Source organism: Lissotriton vulgaris, chromosome 1_1 (genome assembly GCF_964263255.1).
Source record: "Lissotriton vulgaris chromosome 1_1, aLisVul1.2, whole genome shotgun sequence".
NCBI classification, from domain to species: domain Eukaryota; kingdom Metazoa; phylum Chordata; class Amphibia; order Caudata; family Salamandridae; genus Lissotriton; species Lissotriton vulgaris.
In genome coordinates, this window is record NC_141685.1 from 1,882,710,870 (window position 1) to 1,882,726,641 (window position 15,772).

The window sequence follows — 15,772 nt, forward strand, 5'->3', positions numbered from 1 at the left end:
CGGCCCCAACAACGCTAGGATGCCTGGCTTTACCTTGGGGGTGCCCAAGAGTGGGCACTTCACAGGGAAAGGCTAGGAAGGGTTCCTCAGTGGTATTCGTACAAGCGCCGAGACGTCTTCGGGTAGTCGTACGCTATACAAGTACCTCTACATTTACATTTACATTTGTAAATTTGACAGCGGATATGGGGAATGTTATTATTCCGGCTATGTCTCTCCTCTTTTGGAAGCGCCTTCAACAAAACCAACCTGACATTCAGGTTTTCATAGCTTCACTGGCCTGATAGTTTAGAGTGACCAGACGTCTCAGATTTACCTAGACAGTCCAAGTGTTTTGGTTATCTGTCCCAGCAGATTTTCCAGGGTTTTCGGGAGGTCCCACTGAACTAGCCTTTATGAGCCTGTATTCATTTATTCATAAACTTTATTTCGGCCATTACCACCACAAAAGTGCTAATGCATATTGTACAAGGAAACAAAAAGAGGAGAGGAAAAAAAATGAAATGAAATGAAAATGTGACTTGTAGAGCGCTGCAGCTGCCCTGAGGCGTCCAGAGAGGATGTAGCCTTACGGCTAGAGCGGTCGACCTATGAGCTCAGGAACCGGGTTCGAGTCTCGGCAATGAAGCTCAACATCCTATGATTCTGGGCAAATCACGTAATCTCCCCATACCTAACAAAAATGAATGTGTCCATCTGTAACGAAACTGGTGCTCATGTAAAGCTCTCTGATACCCGATGTCTCTGGTATAGTTTGCGCTATACAAAACTCTTATAAAGCATACCAAGATTTGTTAACAGCAATTTAAAAGGTTTCAACTAAGTTGATTAGTCTAAAAACTGTTTTAAAAAGATAAAATGTACATGAGGTGCCAAAAAGCTGAGTCAACAAAAGCCTATTGCGCGATAGGACAGGGCAGCATGCCCCGCCATGCTGTCTCAATGTTAAGAATGGCGCTACAGCCAACCTAAAATACAAAGTATCAGTTTAGACAAGAACTAAGAATGCATAGAGGTAATTCCTCAATGGGAGGACAAGCAATTACATTTTCATCACGGCCCTTCTGATAGCCCACAGTTTGCTGAGAAACTTGGCAACTGCGCAGGCCACTAGGAAGCTGGAATACGATTTTAAAATGTGCAGCGGTTTGCGATGACAACAGGTGGCAAGTCGCCTACAGACAGCAGTGAGCCATTTGGCTCTCGGTGTATGGTACATGGGACAAACAAAGAAAATTTGACCAACTGACTTAGCAACAAGGGGGCAACCTGGGCAAGACTGCGGTGTGGTGGAAGGTTGTCGCCAGGAGGAACTAAAAATGTCCACCGGGAGGGAGCCGAATCTAAACTGCATATAAAGCTTCCTGTACTGCGGGATCATAATAGCCTCCATATATTGTTCGTAAACACCTGACAGTTTAAATTCCATAAAGTTCATTGTGAGGCAGCCCCATGACGTATAGGAGAAAAAGAACTGGGCCACTCAATTTTAATCTTGATTCTTGACCTGGTTTTTGCTAGGCAGTAAAGCTGGGTCCTTTGAGTCCCACGATCCCTCCACCCCTATAGTAATAAGCCGGGACTTCACTTTGGAGAGCTAACCAATTTTCTTAGCGCAGTCAAGAGTACTTACTTCAACAAGGGCAGCAGTGTATGGGAGCAGTTCAGGGGTTGATTTTAGACGCAATCAGAACAATAGGGGGTGTAACTTAGCTTTCTCAACAATAGAGGTTATGCCCATGTCCAGCCTTAGGGGGTGAAGAGGGGTACTCTGAGGAAGTGAGCATAAGGCTCTCAAGAATTTGCTCTCTGTGGTAAGGAGACCGTCCAGTTTTTTAAAGTCCCAGAGTTCCGCACAATACAGTGATGAGCCCGCTGCCTTGTGATCATATATGTGAAGTGGGGCTGCTATTGGTTTGCTCGGAGAGGTCCTAGGCTCTTTAATCAAGGCCCCAGTGATCTGTCTCTGCTGGAGAGTCCGCTTCAATACATAGGCCTTCCAAGACAAGTCCTCTGAGAGAGTGATCCCCAGATAATCGAAGGTGCTCACTCTCTCTAAGGGAATCCCACCCAGTGTTAACTTGCCTTTGAATGATTTGTGGGGGTTCAACATTAGGACTTTGGTCTTCGAGGTGTTAACTTCTAGGCCTCATTGCACAGAAAGCCTTGAAGCCATCTAAGAGCAGCTGCAGTCCTCTAGGGGTTTTGGAGACTAACAGCATGTCATCAGCAAATAGCAAAGATGCACCTTGGCTCCCCCAAGACTTGGGGCATCAACAGGAATATCAGTGAGATATTGGACAACTCCATTTATAAAGGGTGAGAGCCAATGCACAGCCCTCTTGGACCTCTTTATCAACTTTGATCAGGTCTGTCAGTTGGCCAGCGAACCCTTGCTTAGTTGGCCTCATGAAGGCGAATGACTAGCGTTAGGACCTAGAGATGGAGGCCCATCTCCTTTAAGACGCACCGAAGCTTATGTCTTGGGATAAGGTCAAAGGCAGACCGTAGGTCAATAAAAGCCACATATAGGCTTCCCTGTCCAATGACCACTGTCTTCCAGGCCAATAGGAGGAAGCGAAAGACCTGATTGATAGTGCTAGTTTTCATCTAAACCCTGCTTGGAAGAGGGACAAGATGGTAGAGTCACTTATCTAGGTCTGTATCTTCATGAGACGTGCACAGTCAAACACCTTTTGGGCGCAGTCAATTAGGCTGAATTGGAGGGAGACGAACGGTCACCCTTCTTATAAACCGGAATCAACTCAGCTCCATTCCAGGAAGGTGGTATTGGGCACCTGCAAAAATTCCGTTAGCTAGTGCCAGAGTGTATGTTGTCCAGTTCTCGACATCACTAAAGGAAAACCTCGCCTGGAATGCCATCAGGTCCTGGGGCTTTGGCCCATACGATGGAGTTAATGCTGGACCTGATTATGTGTATGGAAAAAAACTTGCTGGCCTGAGGTTAAGCATGGTCTGGAGTGGAAGCATAGGTATCTGGCTCGCAAGATCCAGTGTATAGTGAGGAGAAATGGTCTTACCAGGCTGCAATATCTATGTTGTTAGTGGGTGGCGGGGCCTATATGCGTCTCCCCTAGTGACTAAGAAACAGAATCACTTCGATTCAATCCTAAAACAGGCCTCTCTGACAACATCGATTCTCCTCCTATTCCTTTTTAGCCATAGTCTGGGCTAACTTGTAAGACCTCCTTGTGTCTCTCAGTTCAACCACATTGTTTGCTTTAATGGAAAATGCCAGCTTTAATCGGAGGCTCTAACACGCCTGGTTGAACGAGGCAAATTGCGACCTAGTATTCTTGGTGGTGCCCTGAGGGCGTAGTGGTACTCTAAAATACGAGGGAAACTGGATAAAAAGAGGACTGTGACAAGCCGTAATCTTGTCAAGACCTCCCTGTTGTTGAACTAATCTGAGTATCTCTCTCGTGCTATCCAGCAGATTGAGTTTGATTGCTTCAAGTTTCCCTGTGTTCATCGCTACGTATGCCCATTTAAGTCGTCTATTATCATTAGTTGGGCATACCTCCTTAGTCATAAGAATGGAATTAGGGGGGCTCGGATATTTGGCCCAGGGCGATGCCAAGTAGAGCTCAAGGGTGTTGTGTTCACTATCTGTGGTAGACCCCGCTATCATATTGTCCACTCCAGCCCACAGTCTCAAATCTAGCAGGAAGTAGTTAATGCAGCTTAAATTGGTAGTACTGTTATAGGTGGTGGCCCCCATTTTATCGGATTTAGTGCTGCCATTGCTAGCCCGAGGGCATTGAGCTGCAGGGCCGCTTGGGACCATTTCTTGAAAGGGAGTAGGTCAAGGGGGAGGCACGAGCCACAACTCATCTTCCTCCCTACTATCACATATGTCCTAATTTTCTACCGGCTCAAAGGTGACATTAAAGTCACCAGTATACAAAAAAAGGGAGAGGAGGAGCTACGCTGGAAAGCAAGATGGCCGCATAAGCTCCCGGCTCCGCCGACCTCCGCCAGCAGCTCGTATATCCTGCAATTTATCCTGCTTTTACACCTGACTCCCGTGTACACGAGGAGTGACTGACTCTGAAGGTGCAATCCCGAACTTTTTAACTCACTGGGTGACGAAGATACGCCGTGTTTCATTCTCGGCCTAACTCAGCGTGGAAGCCGGGGCCTCGATTTCCAACCCACCCGGGCTGGAGTTGAACAACATCGGCTGTGGACTTTGGGCTTCGTCCGGTCTCCCGAACGGAAACACACTTTACTCGTTTCCAATGGCGATTTAGTATCCTGTCTACACTGCAGACGCTGCAGCGTGACTCTTCGGTTGCTGCGGTCCTGTATCCGACGCCCGGAGACACCGTAAGCCTCCCGGGGGTGACGGACAGGAGCCCTGACTAGCGGCAAAGGTGTAGAAATCGTGAGGTGAGGGCGCCCATTGTTGTTGTCTGCTCTGGTTGTGCCTGCTACCCCGGAGTAGTCGACCTCCGGGGTTCATATCCTGCTCTGTCGCTTCGCGAGAGGAGATGGATGGGACAGAAGGCACACCATCGCTACATGCGGCAATGGCAGCCATTGGGGCGCTCCACTCGCAGATCATCGTCAAATACCAGGCACTGTCTGCAACAGTGGACAATATCTGCCGGAGACCGGACGGCGACTTTTTGGCAGTATATCAGCCAGCTGTAATACCCATGGAACACTGTATGCTCAACTTCGAGGACCCTGTGCGGAAGCCGGATTCCGTGTGCGCTGCTGATCCCTACAGGATAGATCGCGCGCCCGTGAACATTGTTAGCTTCTCCTGCTTGAGCCATATCCCGCTAAACATCGACATGGACAACCTTGAGTGCCTCAACAAGATCACCAGTGGTTATCGGAGAGCTTCATTATCCTTCCACGCTTTCTTCGACTCGCTCGTACTGACTTGAACTTTTATGAATGTTAAATGCAAAATGAAACCTTATGAATAACATGCGATCTGCACTGTGCTCAATGCACCGTATATCCTGTACCGCTGCCGGACCTCAGGGTTTGCCGGCTGAAGAGCTGTGTTATTGAACTTCTGATACGTATCTCCTAAATGCAGTGTCCAGCCCCTGTGGTTGTAGGTCTATTTCTGTAATTTTTGTGAACGATATAATAAAGGTTTTAAAAAATAAAAGTCACCAGTATATGATTGATGGGGCCTGAGTGGCCCTATCGTCGAGAAGTTCTTCCAACTCTTGAAGAGTGGACGGTCTATTCCAGCTCTAGTTCTTCGGGCATAGACATTGAAGATGTCTACCCCTGTACCATTCACTCATCTGATTTGGATCGCTTAGATGCCAGGGCTACTGTACTGGAGTTATCAAATAGTGCATTCGAGAGCAATGTGTACCCAAATCAACAATCCCCCGTTGGGTCGGCCTGGCTTGCTGGTAGTTGCTGGGCGATGGAACGTGATCTATCCAGGTATGTGAACAGGGGTAATACTCCAGGTTTCCTGGAGAATACAGTTGCCATAGTGTTCAATGTATTGGTTTCAATACAAAAAGGCCACCTTTGAACTCACCCCTCTAACATTCCATGTTCCATGTTTCCAGACTAAGCTTAGGGGGCTTTGCTTGGTTAGCAGTAGGGGAAGGTAGTTTATCGTCAGCTGTATACCCTGCTTGTGCTTCTGGCTGGAGTGCTACTGAGAGTGAAACCCCCTTGTTAAGTCTATCAATAAGAGACAAATGTTTTTTGGAAGTCCCAAGGCGGTTGGGCAGGGTGGTTAATGAGAAATTGGCAATGAAGTGGCTAGCTTTGTTTGTGACATACTGGGCGATGCGTGAGCTTTTCAGATTTATTTTGGTGCATACAAAGTTAGCTTGGTGTGGGAGTCAATCTTTGGAAACTATGGGTGAGTCAGAGCACAGGATGGTGTCAAAATGGTGCACAGGAAGCAGCGATGGAGGTGTGAAAGATCTATACTTAAGTTGGATGCCAGTGGGGGTAGGTGAACTTGTCCTAGCCTCCAGTGCTATCAGGTTGTGGGCCACATTCCCATCAGCCAGGTGCAGTGCTACACAATCGGACTGGGTGTTGGGGCAAGTTAGCCTTTCCGCACACAAGATATGTTCCCTAATTGCTGAACAGCATCACATCACATGAGGATCCAATGTATGATTTTATTGATTAAGGAATCTTCACCTTCCAGTTTTAAGTGAGAAGGAACATTGGGCACATTGGCCATATAAATGCACTTGGGGGCAATCGGGTCTGCTTGCACCGCCCAGTACAGTTCGATGGAAGAACTTCGTCATAAACAGGGCCAAGGGTTGGAGTTGGGCCCAGTTGTTCAAATTGACCAGTAAAAGCATGCAGCTTGGCATTATGCATCCCCCAGGAGCAGTACAACTAGTTGATTGTACAAGGGTGTTCTTACTAGCAGAGTTTAAGGGATTCTGAAGGGGTACTGACATTGAGGGGGCTAGACTACTAGTGCGGCGGGGCGAATTTGTTAGCTGTCTAGGTTTCTGCTTAGAGAGTTGGACTGCAGGATCTCATCAACTAATGGGAGTTTGACTTGTTCAGTAAGAAAACAAGGTACTTCTCTGTAACTTTGGTTCTCCAGTATTGGAAACTTTCATAGATTCCCATGCTTGTATCATTCCCCGTCGTCGGAATGGGAGTCCCCGGTATACATAAAACAGCAATAAAAAACCATCACTAAAACAGAACCTAGGCCTAGGCCCATTGCTATTTTGCAACCTATCCACCTCCTTTTGTAAAAGAGACCCAAAAAAATGAACAACCAATCAGATTAGCCTCACCCCTAGAACCATCCTGAGAAAAGCTCAGAACCTCAGATTTCCGTAGACGTTGTGTAACCAAACCACTGAAGATGGAAGATGCTGAGCTTTCCCAGGGGAGGCGGGTGGGTGCATGGGAATTTATGAATGTTCCCAAAACTGGAGAACCAAAGTTACAGGTAAATAACTTGTTTTCTTACTCCAGTATTGGAACTTTCATGGATTTCCATGCTGGTATTAGAGTAGCTAGCAGTTATCAGCACATGTTTCTGAACGATTACAAATATCAAAGTAGGAACAAAGCCATAGTAAACAAATCATGAAGACATTTTCAAAGTTCAACAATATACTTAGAAACTTCATAAACATAAATTCATAAGGTTAACAAATTTGCTAGAGTTGATAAAACAGTAATATGGAAGGAGGAATGAAAGGGAAAGCTCACCACTACTGAAAGAGGTTCCTCAGGACTGCTTGGCCGACTGCTGTATCACTCTGCATCGCAGAATCCAGGCAGTAATGCTTTGTAAACATATACGTACTGCTCCAGGTCGCTGCACAGCAGATCTCCTGGAGAGGAACACCAGCAAAGAGGGCTGTAGAAGAAGACATCGCCCTCATGGAATGAGCACGGACTCGACCCTCAAGAGGCTTACCTGCTGCCTTGTGAAAATATTGGATAGCATTGGTGATTCAAAAAGCGATGCCCTTCTTGGAAAGGGGGAACCCCTTAAGAGGATCACTAAAAGCCACAAACATTTGAGAAGAATTCCTGAAGACTTTAGTTCGTTGAAGATAGAACTTTAAGCACCTCTAAGTGTCCAGAGAGTGAAGTGCTTTCTCTGCTGGAGTAGCCGGTTGAGGGGAAAAAAAATTAAGAATTACCGGCTCATTCAAATGAAAGTCCGAAGGAACTTTAGGAATGAATTTTGGGTTAGTACGAAGAACCACTGTTCCTTTTTTGAACTGTAGAAAGGGTTCCTGAATGGTGAGAGCCTGCATTTCTACCACACGCCTCGCAGAAGTCAAACCTAGAAGTAGTGCTACCTTCCAGGAGAGGAATTTCAACTTTGCTTTGTAAATAGGCTCGAAAGGAGGCTTCATAAGCTGGGTAAGAACCAGGTTCAGATGACAAAGAGGAGGAAGAGGAGGAGGACTGGACTGGAGGGAAAACTCTGAAAAGTCCCTTCAGAAACTATTTAACTATCCCTGCTGAGCAGAGGGAAGGGCCTGAAGACATGCGTCTGAAGCGAGAAATTGCCGCCAGATGCACTTTGATAGAAGAGTGAGCCAGTACCGCTTTTGCTAATGATAGAATGTATGGAAGAACTTCATGCGGCTCCGATTCAAAAGGATGGAGGCCATTGTGTTGACACCAGATAGAGAACTGCGTCCATTTCAATCTGTGAGTCTTATTCGTACTTGAGGATCTTGCCTGAGAAAGTACCTCTTTACATTCTGCTGAGAGATTCGGACCTAGAAATTCTCGCTGCTCAGGAGTCATTCCGAGAGCTGAAGAGACTGAGGATCCGGAAGCCAGACTTGGCCCTGGGACATCGTCAGCAGCCAAGGAAATGGCTGCAAAGGCAGAGGAAGGTCCAGGGAGAGAAGGTGAAGTTCTGTGAACCAAAACTGTCTAGGCCACGCATGGGCTATCAGAATCATCCTGCATGGTTCTGCCTTGAGCTTCCGGAGTAGCGTGGGGATAAGAGGAATAGGGGGAAAAGCGTAAACAAATGCGCCTGACCAGGCCATCGAAAGCTCATTCCCCAACAATCCCGGATGATGAATCCTGCTTGCATAGAACCGGCATTTCTTGTTCTCCGGAGTGGGAAAGAGATCTATGTAAGGTGTGCCCCATCTGTGAAAAACCTTCTGAAGAGTGAAGTGGTCCAGTTCCCACTCGTGGCTGACAGACTTCAGTCTGCTGAGAGTGCCCGCTGCTTTGTTGAGGACACCTGGAAGATGTTCCGCCCTGAGTGATTTCTCTTGTTGAATTGTCTACTTCCAGATTGATTGGGCTTCTTACGACAACAGTCGAGATCTGGTGCCTCCTTCTTTGTTTATATAATGCATGAGCAGCGTGTTGTCTGTACGTATAAGAACTGTCAACGGTTGTATTCGTGGAAGAAAGGCTAGCAAGGCTAGGCAAATCGCTCTGATCTCCAGCAGGTTGATATGCAACAGACGATGCTGAGGCAGCCACCAACCGCTTGCATGAAGATCTTGTAAAACCTCTCCCCAGCCTTCAAGAGAGACGTCCATAGTTATTATGTGTGGAGTCGGGGCTAGACTGAAAGATAGACCTTGAGAAATGTTTTCTTTGGTCATCCACCATGACGCGGCCTCTCTCATGGCCTCGGTAACTGAGATCTTGTCGAAGGATTTATCAACTTGGCGCCACTGCAATTGGGACCTTCGCTTCTCTTGCCTCTCCAAGGTCGGGAAAGCCTTGTTTACTGATGTGCTTAGAATGACTCCCCGAAAATCTGGCTGTTCTTGATGGACGAAGAGAAGACTTCTGTTAGTTGATTTTTAGGCCGAGATTGGCAAACAGGCATGTACATGTTTTGACTGCTTCCTGTGCTGCCTGTTTGGTAGGAGTTTTTAGCAACCAGTCATCAAGGTAAGGGAAGACCTAAAGCTTTTGTTTCAGCAGAAAGGCTGCTACCGGAGCGAATACCTTTGTGAAGATCCGTAGTCTTCTAGATCAGTCCCAGCACGGTTTCAGGAGAGGACATAGCACGGAATCGGCCCTAACGATAGTGCTTAATAACATCCGCACTCCGGTCGTTTAGGGCCACACCTCCCTTCTGGTCTTATTAGACCAGACAGCCGCCTTCGATACCCTTTCTCCCTCGGTTCTTACATCTCGTCTGAGGGAGATAGGGGTAGAGGGCGCGGCCTTGAGTCTTCTGGCCTCTTTTCTGGCCCAGAGGGAGCAGAGGGTCAAGCTGGGAGAATATCTATCTCCACCCACACCTGTGCAATGTGGGGTGCCACAAGGGTCGGCATTAAGTCCGACCCTTTTCAACATCTATGTGGCCCCACTTGCCAGGCTTGTGAGATCATTTGGGATGGAGGTAGTCTCCTACGCCGATGACACCCAGATCTTGGTGTCCCTCTCTCACTCGCTGAACTCTTCCGTCCTTAACTTTAGAAACTGCATGGAGGCGGTTTCTAAGTGGATGATTTACAATTCACTAAAGTTGAACGGGGAGAAGACCGAGATTCTGGTTTTCGGTGGAAACACGAACATCTGGTCGGCCGAATGGTGGCCCCCCTCGCTGGGAGCTTGTCCTATACCAACAGACTCTGCCAGGAATTTGGGAGTTATGATCGATCCTGCTCTCTCAATGGCACAACAGGTCAACAGGACAGTTGCTACCTGTTGGGGCATTATTAAAATTCTTCGGAAAATTAAACACTATCTGTCCCCTCAGGCTCATAAACAGGTTGTCGTTGCATTGGTCGCTTCGCGACTTGATTACTGCAACACTCTGTATGCTGGCTTCAATAAAGGCTCGGTGCAGCGCCTTCAAACTGCCCAGAATGCGGCGGCTAAGTTTGTACTGGATGCCCCAAGACTCTTTTCCGCCACGGCTGCTAGGAAAAGCCTGCACTGGCTTCCTATTGAGTCCAGGATCGCCTTTAAGACTCTTTGTCTGACCTATGGGACACCCTCTGGCAAGGGGGCAGGTGGTGTGATGAAATTGCTGCTTCCTTATGTACCGGGCAGGGACCTGCGCTCCTCTACTAAGAGCTTATTGGTGGTGCCCCGTGTTCGCAGAAGTTTCAACTGTTGCCCCCAAGCTGTGGAACAGCCTTCCCCTAGAAATTAAATCTCAGTTGTCTGTCCTGAAGTTTCGGAAAACTCTTAAAACGTGGCTATTTTCAAAGGCGTACCAGTAGTGCTGGGTATCTGGTCATTTTGATGGTTTTATGGTAGGCACCTTGATGCCTCCGGGCTTAGTAGCACATTATAAGGCTCACCTCATTTCATTTCATTTCATTTCATTTCAGATAGAGTATGGAGCGCCACTTCTCTAACGTCTTCCGGATCAGGAACAACTGGGAGTAAAACCCTTTTCACCTGTGAGAGATATGGACCGGTTCTATAGCTCCTTTGAGGGGCATTTGATGGACCTCTAACTGTAGCAGACGAAGATGTTTCGATACTGTGGAGCAAGGGGGCTTGGATGGAGGTGGTTGGACAAACTCCAGGGTGTGGCCGTTATGGATGATGTTCAATACCAAACGGTCTGATGTTATTTGCTGCCAGTTGTGGAGGAAATATGAAACTCTGCCTCCCACTGATGACACAGGAGAAGAAGGGGCAGTAGTCAGCCAGCAAGCTGCTATTGGCCCTTAGAGTTGTCTCTGCCCTGGCGACCTTGTCTTCCTCTGTTGTTCGAGCGAGAGAAAGAAGAAAATTGATTCTGCTATTGGTTATAACTCGGCTTGTTGGATTGTGAACCATACGAAGAGTACAGTTGTTGTTGGTAACCTTCTCTATATGAAAAGTTACCTCTTCCCCTCGCTCCTCGGAATGGGAACTTGCGGTACTGAGGAGTCATGTGACATTACCTGGTTGACGGTCCAGAGAGCTGTGGCCTGGGTGACCCACTCCCGGGAGTGGATGCCAGCATCTAGCCAGATGGCAGGGCGGTTGCTACCCCCTGTGCTGAACTGGAAAACAGACGTAGACAGTGTTATACTGCGAGTGATGGGGGAACGCCATGATTAGGGACTCGAAACACAACCTGTCACTTAGCAACAATTCCGCCTATTCACTACCGACCGATCATATCTATAATTCATTTGACCCTTAACAGTCAGCGGCTTAGGGAGAGGGGTGCTGTGGGTGCGGACCGCCCCAGGTGTCATCACTGAGGGGCGTGACAAAATGGCAAAAATATATTTTTAAAATAAAAAAATTACACTTGCAACGCTAAGTATCTTATTTTTCTGGCTTTCTTTAATAATTTCAATCTGGGGGTGGGTTGACAAGACATTTTCCGCACCAGTACCACCTGACCTTGCTACGCCACTGCCAACAACACATATTAGACATTGATGGTCCAGTGGAAGGCTAGCAGTAGCCGAAACACATAGGCCGTCCTAATCAATGCACGTTATTTTGCACATGATGTTTAAATAAAGAACTTTTGTTAAATCCTACCTGTTTGCTGTGCCGTGACTTCCATCGTGAAGGACGAAGTGAGGAGAGTCTAAGAGATTAGACATTCTTCTATGCACAAAATGGAACCAAAGTCACATAGTTTGCAGAGCATTGCAACCTCATATGAACTAACACCACACAACACCATGTCCTGCATAGCATCACAGCATTTAGCATTCGGGGTGGGCGAGGGTGGCAACAGGAAACACAGACGTAGTGTGGGAGGTGGGCCGGCACAGGTAGCAGAGGCTCTGCCTCCACCAGCCTACGTTCTATTTAGTTCTATTTAGTACACTAGTTCTCTGTAGCGCCTTGGGCTAAGTTAGCGCTTTATAAATTCAATATTCATTCATTCATTCATTCATTCATTCATTCATTCATGCTAATAAAATAGATTTGACCAAAAAAAAGTAAAGAGGAGGGCATTTGGACCATCTCCTGATGATAGTCTTGTTGATATTGAGAGGGAGGACCATACTGCTCAAAATCCTCATACTCCCCTTCAGAATCCTTGCCCTGGCATTTGACATGTAGCTGAAAAGGGCTATCAGCGTAGCCAAAAGGTCCCTCCTCCTCATCCGATTCCTCTTCTTCAAGGAGAAGTGCAGGAGGTAAAGAAAACACCCTCCTTGGCTAAGTCATCTCTGGTTCGATTTGAAGTTTGAGCGAAATAGAAATCTTTTTCACCGTCGACGACTGGACTGTTGACGACTAAGAAAGAACCGTCGACGAAGAAATCACTGTCGTCGACAGCGGTCAACGCAGTCATCGTCTATGTCATCGTCGACATTGGCGTCGTCACACTCGTCAGCGACATCCTCGACGACGTCGTCATCATCAACACCATCGCCGACGATACAAATACCACCGGCGTTGAACTCGTCGACACAGAGCCCTGAGTCCGTACCGGTGACAAGGAAACCACTGTCAACAAGCCCTGAGTCCGTACCGGTGACGAGGAAACCACGACAAGGAGCCCATCGACGGGGTGAGAGCAGATAAAGACTGTACCCTAGGCTTTTTCGCGACGGAATCGATGACGCGGTCGTCGACGAGTGGGTCTTTTTTGATGATTTTACCTCAGAAGGCAACGATGATGGCTTTTTGAAGGTCTTTGAAGCTGCAGGAGGAGAGTGAGGAACAGAACTGGATTTCCTCTCAAGACTTACTCCTTTTGAAAGTCCTTCACTCTCCTTTATACCTTGGTGAGGAGATTCGACAGGACTAAGCCCTACAGACCTATCAGAGGTCTTTTTCAAGACCTCACCAGGGTGTTTCTCTGAAGGAGAAGCTAGCCCTTTTTACAGATCTTCTGGAAGAGGTCGCAGAAGATGTTTCGTCGCGGTCACTGGACACTGGCTCCTTTCTTGACTTTAGCTTCTGGAGCCAGGTCAAAAGACACACTTCACGATCTCGCAGACTTGGTAGAAAAGGTGCGGCATATCTTACAGTCTGCAGCCTTGTGGTCTGGGTACAGACAGTAAATACAGTCCTTATGCTTGTCTTCAATGTGTAACCTCTTCTTAGCACAGGTAGCACATGCTTTAAAGAGGGCCTTCTTCTCTTTATCTGACACCTATAGAGAAATTGTTGATGAGAAAACTGTTGAAAAAGTTGTAGAAACCAAGTTCTAGGGAAAAAAACTGAGCAGAGCTCAGTGGAATTCCCTTGCACAACGCGCAGTAGAACATCTGAGGTTCTGAGTATCTTTCAGGAGGGTTCTAGGGGGTTACACTAATCTGATTGGTTGTTCATTTTTTTTGGTCTCTTTTACAAAAGGAGGTGATAGGTTGCAAAACAGCCATGGGCCTAGGCCTAGGGTCTGTTTTAGTGATGGTTTCTATTGCTATTTTATGTATACTGGGGACTCCAATTCAGATACAAGCTTGGGAATCTATTAAAGTTCCAATACTGGAGTAAGGGCTAAGACTGCTGTTTTTAATGTGTTAACTTCGATCCTCAGATCTTTTATAATCCTGGAGGTAACCTGGTCCTTCAGGACTGGTTCATCTGTGGAGACTTCACCCCTGATAATATCTGTTGTTCCTTTCCCTATCTCTGCCAATAACCCCTTTCCTGTATGACCAAATGACCCCCCCAGGCCTCCTCCCTTTGGGGTGCAGGTCAGATGCTGGAGCGGAAGGAACCATCCTGGAAACAGTCCCCCTAACTGCCTACCCCATTGGGGGGCAGTAAAAGGGGGCAGAAGACACTGTATGACGAGGCGCTGTTGCAGAGTAGTGACATGACAACTACTTAGAGCCCCCACCGCCCTGGCACTGATGCCCTTGTGCCTATCAGGCACTGCCGAACCACTCCCCCCCCTGGGAGGGACATACCCCCCACATGACCTTGATCGCCCTCTGCAGACACACATTGACACTCTTCCCACTACACTAGCCCTTCACCCTCATCCTTCCTCTTTAAGCTATCTTCTTCTCCTTATTCTTTCCCTCTCTGATAAGTTCGGGTGTCAAGGCAGTTTTCCTTTGACGCGCTTGTTATAAAGTTGTGAGTATAGCATTAGTTACAGATGACTGTCTAATCCGGATCATTCACGTTGCGACCTCACGATGGGGGATACACCACATGCTAACTAACAGACGAGATCAGGGGAAGGCGCGAACCGCGAGAACATGCCGCCTCTCATCCCCGTACCTCAGACTACAATGCGTAAAACGCCATGCAGCATCACATTCGCAAAAACAAAAAGCTTCCATTTCTTTTCATATATTCCATCAGTTCTGCCAAGGCAATGTGATGTGTGTTAAAAAACTCACCATGTATTACCATTGTGTTGTATAGTCGTTATGGTGTTATGCAGATTATGCATATCATTCCCTCTTGCTCAATGTCTAAGTGTGCACTGAAAATAAATGCTGGAAAACTAATAAAATATATTCAAACAGAAAAATAAGGGGGCAGAAGACACACAGAGCAGCCTCAGACCCTCTCCCCGTGGGGCAATAGAAAGGATGAATGCTGCGGCTCAAGCCAAACACCAAAAAAATAAAAACAGCCACAAGGAAGAATCCAAATAAAAGGCGGAGTTGAGGTCAGCAAAACTAGGTATTTGAGGCCACAAGGGAGGACCATGTTACACATGATGTGCCGGGAGCAGGGTGAAGCAGAAGCACCAAAATGTGTCCACAGGGCATGTAGCAAGCACCAGCGACACCAAATGAAAACACACCCACTCTTCCTACATTTCCACGTACCTATAGCAATACGGAGGTACACACCGCATAGCAAGCACCACTGGAGGTAATATCAAAAAGAGGTGGCCCCCCAGCAGTAAAATAGCCTTGGAAAGGGGCAGCACAGCAATTGCGGTCTTAGGCTCGTACCAGGCGAGGTGCCTTTGGGTAACACATAGAACTCTGCATAACACATAGGACTCCTGCTAAAAAGCCACAACCATCCCTGCACTCAGGAGACCATCTTAAAATTATACCAAACACCAAGCTGATCACTCAGAATCAAAATATCAAAGGTTCGAGTACCACCCAGGTAGGATTGAGGGTGCTCAAAGGCTTATAAAAATAAGATCTGTTTAGAGAATATCAATCGCCCCCATGCCCCAAATCCCTAACTGACTCTGACTGGGGTTGCATCCAATATCGCACTATATCGCAGCTAGTAGGTTGACAGGATCATACCCCATGGTAAAATACAGGGTCTCCAAAACCATTAATAACGGAGCATATTTGACTAGCTGAATTAACAAACAAACAAGTGCACCAATGCTGATTTTTCATCAGCTTCCAAGAACCAAAGTGAAAAGCATATTTTCGAACTTGTGCAATGGAAGGAGGAAAAGCCC

The 15,772-nt window shown here is 47.1% G+C and overlaps 1 protein-coding gene across 1 annotated transcript in view; it reads right to left on the minus strand.

The window, feature by feature from the left end:
- ANKRD26 (ankyrin repeat domain 26) overlaps positions 1-15,772 on the minus strand; it is a 969,942-nt gene that overhangs the window by 619,253 nt on the left and 334,917 nt on the right. The gene's annotated exons all lie outside the window — the stretch shown is intronic.